This window comes from Eucyclogobius newberryi, unplaced genomic scaffold (genome assembly GCF_026437365.1).
Source record: "Eucyclogobius newberryi isolate DKJ021-1_F unplaced genomic scaffold, fEucNew1.0.hap1 SCAF_5, whole genome shotgun sequence".
NCBI classification, from domain to species: domain Eukaryota; kingdom Metazoa; phylum Chordata; class Actinopteri; order Gobiiformes; family Gobiidae; genus Eucyclogobius; species Eucyclogobius newberryi.
This window is the reverse complement of record NW_027316167.1, coordinates 18,545,458-18,559,800: the sequence shown is the minus strand read 5'-3', so window position 1 is coordinate 18,559,800 and position 14,343 is coordinate 18,545,458. Positions and strand designations below refer to the sequence as shown.

Here is a 14,343-nt window from a genome sequence, read left to right as displayed (position 1 = left end):
AAATCTACTGCTAATCTCTCTATTGAAGAAGGGTAATAATAGTGAGTCCATTTATCTCTGTGATTACACAGCGACCTGCCTCACAAGAATGTGTGATTCTTTACAAGGCTATAAGCCTCCAGAGTGGACCTGGCTTTGCACAGCATTCCTCATGGTTTCATGTTCAATTGAATGTGAGGCTTCTATGATGCTTACTTGACTTTTACTTGACATTTTTTTATTACATCTTAGGCTATTAAAATGAATAAATTAATACATACAAATCTCAAAACTGATGGTCACGGGATACAGTAAAGACGATAAGATTGATCTGAGCAGGACCGAAGCTTCAGTGTCTGCGCTGAGCTGGAGAAGCGTCTTCTCGATGTGTATTGTGACAGAGCTCACAGACACATACAAAGACTTTCTTAGCTTCTGTAACTGAATATTCATCCATGTTCCACATCATCTGCAGGTCTTCTAATCACACGCACTTCCCCTTTAATCACTAGCTTCTAATTAGGTCCTAATAAAGCATTTTGCCATCCTCTCGGAGCGCCACTGTGTCACTCACACATCAAACCATGAAATACTATATTAAGGGCCTGTCAAGCTCAAAGGAAAGCTCCTCCATCAGCACTGATACAGATACGGCAGGCACACCCTCTTACACTAATTGAAATTATCAAAAGCCTCACTTACATGTGACACTTGGCTATGTCTAAAGCATGGCCAGAAGAACAGCAGTCAGAAGCACCAGGGTTGTGCCAGCGCTGAGGCTCCACTGGTTCCTCTGATGTTGGGTAATTGTTTAAACCTGAGTGGATATGGCACAGGGCCTCATGCTGCTGTTCTGCCAAGACACAGAGAAAAAACACTCGCACTAGCACTTTTCTCCTCTGTTTCTGCCTTTCTAATTCAGTCCAGCATGAGCCTCACAAAAGCCTCAATGATTCCATGTTCATCTTGGAGAACCACGGTGGGATGATGATCACTGACCACAAGTTGATAATGATGACTGTTTAATTAGAAGCCTTTCTTTGGCCTGGCCACAGCCCAAACTCCTCCACCCTGCAGATGTTAACCAATAAATTTAGCTTTGCTGAGTATGAGGAGGAACATGTCCCTCCCCAGTTTACCCTCAGTCCTACCCCCCAAACCAAGGACGAAGCTTTTCTCTGCGCTCTAACAAAACACAGGCTGTAGCACCACAGCCTGCGTTTATATACAGCAAGGAGCCTCCACCAGCCACTCCACAGAGAAACACATGTTTTATGGAAACAACAACTCTTTGGACAAAAACGTTTATGGATGACGTTTTCTTTAGTTTATTTCTCTGGGTGTATGGAATAATTACATGCACTTGGTTTGGGTTAGGGAAGTAGCGTGGTCACATAAGTATTATATGGTTTAGGTGGTCAAACTGAGACACTTGGATAAGGCGAAAGAACATCATGAACATTATAAAAAGATCTTCTTTGAATGCAAACCACAGCCTCCAACATACAATAAAGAGCATACAGTATAATACACCCTTGGCTCTGATCCTCGACGGTGCTGTGTAAAATATATCTCTTGTACTACTTTACAACTTCTACTCCCTAAAGCAAACCAAGAAAATCAGTTGTTCAAATCATTACCTTTTCTTTCCATGGTCTTTTGCTACTTTTGCCTATTTCTGCTATGTACGGTTTCTTGTGGAAAAAAGAGATGCGCGTAGAGTCAGATTGCCCCTCCCCTTCTCCTCGGTGCCTCCTGTCAGTCACAGAGCCCGGCTCTCGGTGCTCCTTGTGAGGAAGAGGGGCGCGCTGTGTGTTTACTGGATGTGGGTGTGCGGCGTGTGCCAGAGCTATCCCCTCAGATTGTCTGTGGAGGCTCATGGGAAATTTACAACACAGGCCAAACCCACAAGGCGTTCTCTATCATTTCAGCAGATTCCTCTTTTTAGTCCATTCAAGAAAGTGATTATCACAGTCACTACTTTCTTTAGTTTTATGCTTCCAGCTCTGGTCCGGGCTTCCCTCAACATTTCTCCCCTTCACTTTTAAAAGTACAGCTGTTCAAGCTAAAAGTGTAATTTTAGATGACAACGTATTCTCCATTTCACTCATCAATAGTTTCCTCTTTTCTCATTACATCCTTGATAATTGTAATTTGTCAGTATTTTAAATTTATGTACGATGTCGTGAAATGCTTTTAAACTGCAGTTCAGTTGTGTATTTCCAGTAATATAAAACACATGCAGGCAATCTTTAATATCATCAACAGATCCCATGTAGCCCATCTTTTATTAAGAGAATGAAGAGGTGCGGTGGACAGACCAGAGCTAGTGGTTGCATCTGTTGAAGACATTTCCATATAATGCACTTTTTGACCACAACCACATCATAGTCTGTGAAAGGACCCTGGCCTCGAGGAGTCTTCTTCATAAGACTATCCATATCTAATCTTCAAATACATTCGTAATGTACTTGATCACGGTAAAATCGCATCATAGTCAACAAAACATCTTGCACTTCACTTATTCATGTAGTTGAAGGGGAGATGTATACAATTACAACAGAATACCATGAACAGTTTGCATGATTTGTAATCGCTTGTTACAGTAAACCACCACTGATGACTACTGTACATTGACCCTGAGATGAAGCACTAATAACTAAATAAACTGACTAACAACTGCCAAAGCACTCGCAACAATCCCTTTTGAGTTTGTAACTGTTCATGTGATATTTATACAGGCGATGGGCTTACACAGAGGCAGTGGTGGGCCCAGAGGAAGGCCTGATCCAGACACAATGGACAGATCACCAGAGAATGGTTGTGATGAGGATGAGCCGTGTGAAACCCTGAGCGGAGCACTAATCTGCTTTCCCTGGTGCCTGCACATGACACAAAGTCAACCGAGAGACAGCGCTTTGGGGGTGACTTAAGTGTCCACAATAACACCAAAGAGGGATTGTCAATAATCACGTCTAAGTACATGTCAATCTGCCACACTCTATCCTCAGTTATTCATTCATCAAAATAATAGGGATGACAAGTGGAGCAAATTTTAAGTAGTGATACATACTAATTGATACTAAAACTAGTATTGAAACTTGGTAAGCCATATATTTTAAGTATCAATGCGAAAGAAAAAAAAACACATATATACAGGACAAACTTTTCTGAATAGTTTTAAAATGGTCTTGAGCTTGTATAAGAGCAAATGGTAGTTTTTTTGTTTTGTTTTTAACTACTGAAATTTAAATAATAATAATTCTTATCATTAGGGAATCAAAATTGGTATTTTCAGATGTAGTCTGAAATGTTAGGATTGCAACAACACAAAAAGATGCCACCGTGATATCCGATTGTGTGTCACATTGCCAAAATACCATCGCATTAGTCTGTTTAAATTCAGTCGCTGCACCTGCACTGTTTCCACGGTGCCCTGTGTCCATATGCTGCATGTGTGCGCGGGGACTCCAAATCCAGCACATTTTAATTACTGCCCGACAGTGCTGTGTGTGCCTTTGATATGGAAATAAAGCCAACCATCTTCACACAGACACTGTACAAATCTTCTTCTGATTCATAAAAAACAATGAGGCCCACGGCTTCCTCCACCTGATTACAGTCCGGGACCTGTGTCAGAAGCACATGGCCACCACAGCCCTCCCAATTAACTCTACATATTAATGTGACTTAAAAATCAACAGAAGCCACCGCCGCCGAAACTGTTGCATTTTGAAGTCTGTGTTGATTATGCACAACTATTCTATACACTATAGAAAATGTCCAATTATTTTGAGAAAAATATTTGGTCAGACGGACTGCTACAGATCAAAATGAGCCACTTATGTTACTTGTGCAATTATGAGTTTCTGTGAAGATACAAATGTATGTCTTTTTTTCATCCACAAGCCTTTAATGTTGGCAATACTGTTCACTAACTGCAAGCAGGCCTCGTCCAGTCGCTGCTCCGCACAGCTCACACACAGAGGTGCTATTTGTTACTGGTAATGTGTCCTCAGCTCAAGTTTAGTCAATGACGTTAGGGGCAATGACACTAAAATGCTAAAAATAAAATGAAGGCTGTTTGCCCATAATCACTGACATCAGTGAAATACGTAAATGTCACTGTTGCAAAGCAAATTGGACCGCTTTTTGTGACAGGTCTGAAATCTGAAGAGCTCACAATCTGTGAAGTCCAAATTCAACATTGACCCAACAAAACAAGATAACGTCAACCAGATGTGTCTTGTTCCACTAATACACTTGCTTTACATGCCCAGGAGTTGTCAGTCATATTGAATTACATTACTCGAATCATGATACTGAGTGAATAATATGTTACAAATAATGTCAGCCACTCTTTTTGCGACTTTTTGCGACTCTTTTTGGCATGTGCCCATCAGTTTGGATCATTGTTGAAATATTCCACAGCAAATTAGATAACACTTAGAAAGACAGATGTCACAACATGTGCTGCCACATTGATTATGTTGCCCGTCTGCCGCCCCCCTCCTCTACCTTTATGCGGCCGGCTGTTGTTTACTCCTCACATCTTGTTTATCATCAGGTCTTAGACACTCCTCACCAACATGAAGAGAGCTCACTGGTACAGCCTCACATACGCCCAGCCTGGCTCTGCCTCAGCCCAGCAGCTCTGCCACTTCAAACCAAACCAAGACATATGGAACTACACAAAGCTTTTGGTAATGAGCTCAATGACAATATTTCTAACACTGCTAGATGTGATCCTAACACAGTGTCAAATATTAAACAAGCCAACAAACAATACTATAACAAAACAATTAAAAGCCGATAGTTTCTTATGAAGTCTCTTTGAAACAGCAATAAAATCAATAGCATCTCTCCTTTACAAAAAAATGATATTGCTCCTCAGTAGAACCTCCTTCAGCTATTAGTAAAGGGGAAATATTTCTACCACAAAGCAACAAGTAATATAACTGAGAAACTGTTGTTTTAAATAGTAAAATGCCAGGATAACAATACCATAAACACACAAACATACAATATTATAAAATCAAAAGCACATATAGAAACGCTTAAACCAGCAGGAATATTAGCTAATTTATTTCTGAAATTATAAAAATTTAATGCGTTTTCTGGCTGTGCTGTGGACTCTGGGCTGTCGCTCCCTTTTGCTCACTGCAGATTAAATCAAATTGTGTTTGGATGTAGCCGAAAAGTATGCTCTGTATAAAGATGAGAAATTAGATAACGGCTCACTGTTTGTCATGAGGCAGATGAGGCTTGATAAGTTCCTAAAGGCAGTGTTTTTGTGCTTTTGGCCAACTCAAAGACCGATCGTAATTTATGGATAAACAATGACCAAAAGTTTTTAAAGAATTCAAACAGTTTCTTAAACCGTGAACATTTTATCCCTTCATTTATTGCCCTCATCGTCTCCATTCTTTCTTCCCCAGCGCTCGCTTTGATCCCACTAATTGCTGGCACATGAGCTTAGTTTAAACAAATCCTACCTGCAGAGATGAGGACAGTTAAAGGTTGCACAGAAGTAAATTTGCTGTGTGACACCTAGTCTAAACAGTTTAAAGTGTCTCTATCCTGCACATTTGTCTCCCACCAAATAGATAGTTTTTAACAAATAATCATTATAATTCAAGCATTAATGTACACACGCAGAGTAGCAGTGTTGCTTTTACAGCGCAGTAAACAGTGTTCTTGGACAGAAGCAGGATGTGTTTAGACAAGCGAGCCAGGTGGCTTCTCCACACATGCCAAAATAAAAAGTGCTCAAATCTTTTTGAACTTACTGGTTCATGAGCGTCACAGAGTCTGCGTGTTATGTTGGGGTCCAGGTGGGGAAAGCTTTCTTTCTCAAATACTTGCAAAAATGTTCAGGCCACCAGCAAAGGTCCGGTCCTTGAAGAAACAGAAAGAAAAGAGGAAAAGCTTATTAGGATTTTATAGAACATAGAGTTTTGAATAACATGTACAGGTTTTTTTCCATAATTGTAAGAAACTGACTGTATTAATCGTCATGGTAAAATCAAACAACAAAAGCTACATTAAAGTGCAATGATGTGAACAATAAGGGTTAATTAAGACTCCGAGGGGGGGAAACATTTTGATTAAACGTGAAATTGAGTGTGTACTGTCGACTGTTGGCGCTTTTTGCTCTTTGCTCTCCTCTTTTCACTGTTTTGAGGTTGGGCAACACCACAACACACACACACACACACACACACAGCTCCAGGTCAGTGAGACACAAACTCCAGTGAGGGACAGATCCGCGTGTCCCTGTATAGCAGCAGCCGGGACAATGTGCTGAATGGGCAGTCGGTCTAATTATAACTGTGCCATTTAGTCTTGGGTGCGTTTGGTCTTACCTTATCGGGAGACCTGCGCGCACAGCTTCAGCAGCAAGTGTAGGCTACAACTCAACTACATACCACAAGGAATAAACGCCTGGACACGGCACGACACGACGCACCACGGCAGCTTTTCATTTCAGTTGTTGAGACAAGTGCAGAACCTAAACGCCCCCCCCCCACCCCCCCTTCTTGGATGGTAATATCAGGTTCAAGGAAAGGTGCCCCAAGTGTCATTGCGCTTTAATTAATTAGTCAGAGGTGTGTTACGGCTAAATTCCTTCACAATGGCGTGTGATGAGCCAATTTATGCACGTTTTAAAGACCAATCATAACTCTTCTTCGCGTTGAATTACCTTTTTTGTATTCGTCTGTATCTGAGATGTTGCAAAATAAGTTGTGTTGTGCAATTTTGAAGACATGAAAAATATGTAATTGCCCTTTTGATTTGGGAATTAAACAATCCTTCAATTCTTCATTGTACTGAAATTAAATTGTGTTGAGGGGGGAATTATTCTTAAAACGGCCATTACTATTTTTAGATAATTGCCCAAAATTAATGCGCAAAGGCTATAAAATAATGAGCCCGTATTGAGCTCATTTACTCTTGGCACACAGAGGGAAAGTGTGGCGAGCCGAGCGCACTGCTTAACTGGGAAACTGTTCAAGTGCATCTTCTTCTCTGAATGGACAAGCGTTTCGTTGCGATTGTTGAATTTAATTTATGGCTTATGCATTCTTCAAAGGTCAATTCCCCTGACCCCACCGGGAGAAAGTTGAGGGAAGAGCAGATTCCCAGGCTGCACGGGGCCCCAACTCTTACTCTCCTTTTTTTTTTAGAAGGAGACAACAACAAAAAAATTAAAGTTCTTGTTATAGTTGCACGCGGAGTGAGACGAGGAGATAAACTCGTCTCACTTGGCAGATCGGAGCCCTATAAGACACGCGTGCGTCACTGTCAACGAATGGTACCCCTTTGTGGACGCGAGTGAAACTGCCGCCAGCTGCGTTAAGCCTGCACACAAACCAGGCGTGCGAACATGTCTTTATTTTGATTTTGTTTTAACTTTAAGCGCGGTGCAAGTTGAAACACCAATTAACCACGGCCTATATATAAAAGTCTAAATTAATGCGCGCCGCGGAGTGAAGCCCATTGACAGCTGTTCAAACTCACAAAGTTAGGCGACCCAAGTGTCCGGTTACGCGCACTAACGTAACCTGTCTCTGTCCAAATCATATTATTAAAAAAAATCATTTGAGCCCGTCAGTAAAGCGTATTAAACACTAATCTCCGCGTCCGTTTGCTTTGGTCTATATTTAGCGCGCGACTGATGTTATTTCAGCGAGTCCGCGTCGGGGACAACGCGCACCGCACTCGCTTCTAGTTTGTTTTGTCTGAAGAAGAAGGCGCGCGCGCACAGACCAAAAAAAACAGGATTTAAACAAAAACAAAAAAAAGGTTACACACATGAATAAACTGGTGTTAAAAGTTCACACGTGATTCACTTCTTTTTTTTCCTTTTTTTTTTTTTTTTGTGGCTGTCAGAACCGAGCGCGCGTGAAGCTCCGCAGTGACAGCGGCTTCATCAGCGCAAAGAGCTGAAGACGCAAAGTATTGGGGCAAAAAAAAACGTGATTGTTTACCTTGTCGGTCTCAGTCGTGGATGTGCGTCCTTTCCTCCCGTGCGTACAGACTTAAGAAGACTTTGTCAAAAAGAAAAAAAGCGCGTTGACTTTGATTGTATCTATCTGTGCGCGCGGAGGGGAATAAAAAGTTAAGACCGCTTTAATACGGGGCCATACGAGGGGGGTCCCGCGAGCTCACTCACTGACAGACGGCCGGAACGCTGCGCGCGCGAGCCAACTGTCCCAAAAAAGAAACAACTACAACTACCTTTTGTCGCGTCGCCCCGCGCTATCTCTCGAGACAAGTGGGAGAGGAAAGACGGTGCGTGGAGCCGCTGTCAATCTTGGCAATCAATGCGCGCAGCCATGTCGCAAGTATTCAAAGCATTTCCCGTCGTGCAACATCAGAAAGTGAGTGGCCAGAGAGCATTGATCTGAGGAAGGCAAAGAGGCAGGGCTCCCCTCCTCCTCCCCCCTCTGCCCACCCTCTCCTCACCCCCCAAGACAAGAGAGCGAGAGGAGTGTATAGAGAAAAGGATATGCTGCTGCCCTTTTACTTCAATAAACCACACGTACTTACGCAGGGAAAGTTGAGGAGATTAGTTCTTCTATAGTTGTTTTAAAGTCACACGTGTGGGGGGAAGGAAAAAAAAGCGCGTTTCTATTGACGACGACGACGCTCCCGTTTCTGACCCGCTCAAACTTCAGTGAAAGTGTTTGAAACTGTAAATAATCAGCTGCTGCCTCCTCTGCTGCTGCTGGGAGGGATAAAGAGAGCAGGTGAGAGACGCGCAGCGAGAGCCTGAAGAGTTTGCAGAACCTGTGCGGACTTGTGCGTCTGTGAGAACCACTGTGCGTCAATTAAACCGCTGCAAAATTATAGACAATTGCGCGCCGTTTTTATGCCTTTTATAACCGATGCAATTAGTCGATCCCTATCTTCCGTATCTAAATGTGTGTAATTTGTCAGGGAAAAATTTAAATAGTAGGAATAAAGAATAATAATAATTTGGAAGTTTGAAAAAAAAAATCGCAATACAATTTTTTGAAACGCTGGACGCATGTTTGTGAAGATAATGCAGATGTGCAAGGGTTTTGTTTGAATGAGCGGAAGAGGGTTTAAATCCGTTACTTGCCCGTCTCCTGTAAGTACATTTTATTTGAATTACTATTCTGTATTTTTATTGCGCATGTTTTTAATTCCTTTATAATGCTTATTGGTTTTACGCGCGGCTTTCTTTTCAGCGCGATAAGAATCTTCCTTGGTTGGATTTATTCATGTTATGTTTTAAGACATTTGACACTACCTCAATATTTCCCCTCGCATATTAGAAAAGTGCCTGTATCTGATATTAAATCAAAGGTCCAGCGGTTGACCCAGACAAGCCACCGGTGGAGAGCACTTGCCAAAACAGAAGGCGTTCACAATGAAACAATTCTGTGCGTTGAATGAACATGTGCTTCAAATTAAACAGTTGAAACCTGAAAGAGGCCCGGCGCGCGTCAAACCAACAAAAAGTGCATTGAGCCGCGTGCCTTATGTCCAGAGCAGAGGAAAAAGAGAAGACACAAGCCACACAACTGGGAAAATGAGGAAAAGTTGACATCTATAAATCAGTAGCACAAGGTAACCAGACAGGAGGAAAAAACAAGTCAACACTTAAAACATGCATAGCCTAAAATAAGACAAAGAAGAAAGTTACTTACAAAAAGAGGAGACAGCTGAAGGAAATTGTGATTGTTAACTGCAGATACACATAAAGCTAAAAGAGGGAGGAGAAGCAATGAGAAAGAGACAGAGAGGAAGGGTGGAGAGAGATGGGGAGAAGGGTGGAGGGACAGGGAGAGAGAGCTACATACAATATGCCCATACAACGCTCTCCTGGGCGCCCCGCTCCTTTGGCTTTGCTCTCTACTCAAGGTGAAGTGGGCCACAAACGAGCATCACAAATATACAGTGCGCCAAATGCTTTTCACGCACTTTGTCTTCCCCAACTTCCTCTGGTTGTTCTGCTGTGAAAAGAAATAAAGACGCAACAAAAATAGACAATAGAAATACAACTTTGCAGGTACTTAAACGTGAACTTGAGCTCTTTAAACAATAACGCCCTTTAAATGATCATAAACGTAACATAGATTATTTTTGTAGGTTTTTAATATTTTATTTTGGATTGGAGAGTGAATACAATTTTGTTTTTTGGTGACATATTCTATGGCACAATTGCAGTGAGGTGGCTTCTGTGTTACCTTTCTCCTTGCGCAGATTTCTTTCACTTTTTCCAACCAGAACGAGCTGTTCTGCGTGTCCCATACGCCACCTTTTGGCCAACACTGGAATAGCACACAAGGTGCGCACAGAGACTGAGGGAAGGCACTGCAAGTAAGTTATAAGAGACCAAATGATAAATCCCTATAAGATATAATTCCATTGGTCACAATGAAAGTGATTCAGCACTAATCAATTAGTCCAGTAACAATTTGACATTAGAAACATATTATAATAAACACTTCATAAATATGTTATGCAGGATGTGTCTTTATGAACAGGTGCCACATAGTGTAGCCCTCCAAACAGAAATAGGACTCATTCTTAAACAGAGCTGGTAATGGCTTCCTCGTTAGAGCACTGAGTTGAAGCCAGCGAGCAGAAGACAGTCCAACTTGTTGGGGGGTATAAGGCAGAAGCATTTGCATATCCTGTGAGTCTTTGATGCATGTTGAAATTCAAGTCTATTCCATAAATATTTGAAAAGGATAGTGCATAAAAATCAACATTTTTGTTACATTAAATTAACATGTGTTCTTCTCCTGTTCTGCATGCTTAATTAGAGCACCCCAGTCTCTGAGTGAATGCCAGGGGGGCGCGGGCTTCATTATGGGACAGTGATCGGCTTGGGAAGGTGCACAGAGCTGAATCATGGTTCACATTTTTCACTCGGTTCAGACAAAGTAAGACAAATAATAGATTTTAGAAAACATTTGTATGTTACTTATCTATATATATATTTATCTATCAAATGTAAACTATTTATTTGAATAACAAACTAATGTATTGAAACAGAGCAAGGAAAAAAAAATACTATTACAGAAAAACTATTACAAAAAAAAGAAAAAAGACCATTGCCGCTTTGCCAGACATAATCAATACACAATGACACACAAAAAAAGTCTTCTCTGAATGCAAGTTATGCAATTAACTCCAACAGTATTTACATACATGCAAATCACTCTCTCCCACTTGGACTTGCAAAGTGGGGCGCTCTGTTCTCATTACTTGACCCAAATCTCAGACTTGTAACTCTGGATTTCATCAAAGTTTAGTCAGGATCTAATATTTCCTTTCAAGTGAACACAGAACCACTGATTAGTCATGTTGGAATAAGGAGTGCAACATGCCAATTCTAATTATATACTTATCAGGAACATCAGTACATGGCCTGTGCCAACAGCATACAAATATTATACTAATATAACTGTGGGTCAGACTCTTTACTGTATTGTCTTTGGGAAGAGCTTTCTGACTATTTAGAGGGTATAATATTATTCTACATGCTTAATAATTTAACATACTGGAACATGTTATGCTTTATGTGCTAATTCATAATCCATAACATGCCTGATTATTGTAATATGAAAATGCAGAATATTTCTGAGTTAAGAAATGGGACGAATCATTGTTTCCTCCAAATTAATTATTCATACACACATCAACAAATCACTCACTAGATCCAGTTACTAGGTCTTTGAATCTGGGAAGTAACAGACAAAGTAAAAACAGCTATAATATAAGCAAACAAGAGGCCTTTTAATTTATTAATGTCTTTATTTTATTGTTCATAAGTTTAGTCTCTTTTCACACCCTATAAATAAAACTGTATTGTTAGTTCAGTAATCTAATTTGATAGACTAATCCTTATATTGTTAGATGTGTTGGTTCATTCTTTCATCTGTGGAAACAAATAAAGTGGAAGCCCAGGGGCATGTAATTGTACAAAGCAATCACCTCTATAACTGAAAGCCCATCCCACTGTAGGCATTGTAAAAGTGGTCTTCAAGCGATTGTTTTATGCAACAGAGGCGCTGAATGATTCATGCAGAGAATTGTGTTTTCTTTATTGTGCAATTTAAACAGTTTCTCTTGCAATTAATATTAAACGCTTCTATTTTGCTGCATTTCCCAAATCACAAAGCCTTTGTTTAGTTACAGCAAATAATAAAGTCAGAGCTCGCCTCAGAACAGCCCCGACTTCTCTATTCTTTTTATAGCAGCACACTGGGAAGACTATTCACTGATTCAGTGAATACCTCTTCAATTATTCAACAAATCACCATTCCATTTCTTACATATTAAAAAATGTACTGTGCACGGAGCTTTAAGATGATAAAACAGCATAAAATACTGTTTTAAAATCAAAGCACCTATTGCATTGGGCTTCCTTAGTTTTGTGTTTGTACAATTGGAGTACAATCTGGATCCCCACAGTGTGCAAAGGAGGCGCCGGCTGTCTTCTCCATTCTATCCTCAGATGATCGCAGCCAAAAGCAGTAATATTATTTATGTGATGGAAATAGGTATGACTGGGAATGAGTGTACCAGGGGAGCAGGAAAGGTCTTACAGAAGAAAAGTTCAGAACAATGTCTGGTTTCCAATCCAAATGTGAACCAGGGCTGCAACTAACAATTATGTTTTTACTTAGTCAACAAGTCAAACAATTATTTCTAGAGTGAAATGAGATGTATATACTGTACACAATAACCATTGATTGCAATAGAGTGACTGAAGGCTTCCATAGAAATGTTATTGTTAAGTGTATAATTGACAAAAATCAAGATTTTTTTTTTTTTACTATTTGATTTAATACTTTTTTACATTTTGATTTAATAATGCCGTCTTTTGTTATAAAAGGTCTTTTTGCATGGGTTTTAGAGCCTGTATAGTTTAAATAACAATAAAGATAATTTGCTATTACAATCAGTGGACTAATTGTCCATGTAAGGACTCTTGGGTTTGAATCCGGCTCTGATAATTTACTGCGCATCCCACCCCAGTCTCATCCCCATTTCACGCCATACTATCCTATATAATAAAACCTATGGGCTAAAAAATCCTTATAAAAAAAAACAAAAAAAAAACTATTTGCCAACTAATCACAAATATTCCGATTAATTGTTGTAGCCCTAACGTGAACCCACTAATAAATTAAGGTGGTTCAGGTTTAACTATAACTAATTATTTACTCAATATAGGTAGGATCTCTCTATGTCTTATTTCAGTATCAGCATGTCTCCTTTGAAAGCAGCATTTGTGAAGCCAGTAGGTATTCAGTATTTAGCCTTAATGCAGTAGGTCTTGATTGCGTTTAACAGAACAGGACACAATTAGCATAATAGCCCCTCTCTCATTCCCTTTGAAGTCCGCAGCATAGAATAACAAATGTATATGAACGAGCAGCCAAACGTCAATACATGGAAATGCCACAATCCTCAGCGGAGGCCATGGGGTGAGTTTTCTCTTTTCAGGGAGGAGGGAAAAACATACCCATTTTTATTGCAGAATAAGCAGAACGCGAGGATGCTGTGGGTGATGTAGCCACCAGGGCCAGTGTGCGCTGTGGGGCCTCGGCTCCTGGAGGACACAAGGAGGCAGGGGGAGGATGTGTGGGGGCTCATGTGGAGCACAGGGAGGTGCATCCCCTTCTCTCAGGTGTTTCAAAGCACACCAGGCCGCCAGCCAGGGAAAGTAATTACTCTCCAATTAAAGATAAAGATGTCACGCGGGAGGGCGCAAAACAACAGCAGACCCTCAGATGAGTAAAGAAGTCAAGGCAACACCAGGAACCACAATCATCTCTCTCATAAGTACAATGACAGGCTTTTCTTTGTAAAACATTCTACCTTTTGAAAGCAGAAATTCAATACATGTTTTTTGTAAAAGGCTTCTTTTACAATTGCAATGAAGACAGTTCAAAATTCAAAGATATGAATGATATACTTCAGAATCCCGAGTTATTAGTATCCATCTTCTTTCTTGTGTGAAAGTACACGGAATTAAAAATGCCCTTTTGAGATGGAAAAAGCTTTGAACTTACTCACATTTCAAGAACCTTCTTTTTTGTATTGAAAGTTCACCTCCTTTGAGCCCACCATAGTTTGACTTCTCTTTTTTCACATACATAGAATAAACTTCATTCATAATAGAATGAAGTTTATTAGATCAAGGCAATCAATGCAATTGTTCAAAGGGAATTTCAGATCCAGGATGAATGCACATTTTGTTCTGAGGCTTTGTGCATGATTTGAATAAAAATATATCTGAAATAGAGCAGGTGAAGATGATAATGAGGCTATAATAACCTTTCAATGGGTTAAATAAACTCACAAGGAGAAGAC

General features: G+C 40.4%; 1 protein-coding gene across 4 annotated transcripts in view; it reads right to left on the bottom strand.

Moving 5' to 3' along the window:
• Positions 1–9,768, bottom strand: part of sox6 (SRY-box transcription factor 6) — a 97,135-nt gene extending 87,367 nt beyond the window's left edge. For 2 of the 4 annotated variants that reach the window (XM_072465406.1, XM_072465409.1), the window contains exons 1-2: positions 7,971–8,068; positions 5,769–5,877 (exon numbers count right to left, since the gene is read on the bottom strand). The gene's annotated coding sequence lies outside the window, so the exon portion shown is untranslated. Of the gene's footprint in view, positions 1–5,768; positions 5,878–7,970; positions 8,069–9,659 lie in introns of those variants that run through there. The other 2 variants (XM_072465407.1, XM_072465408.1) reach the window with 2 other exon arrangements.
• Positions 9,769–14,343: the final 4,575 nt, after the last annotated feature.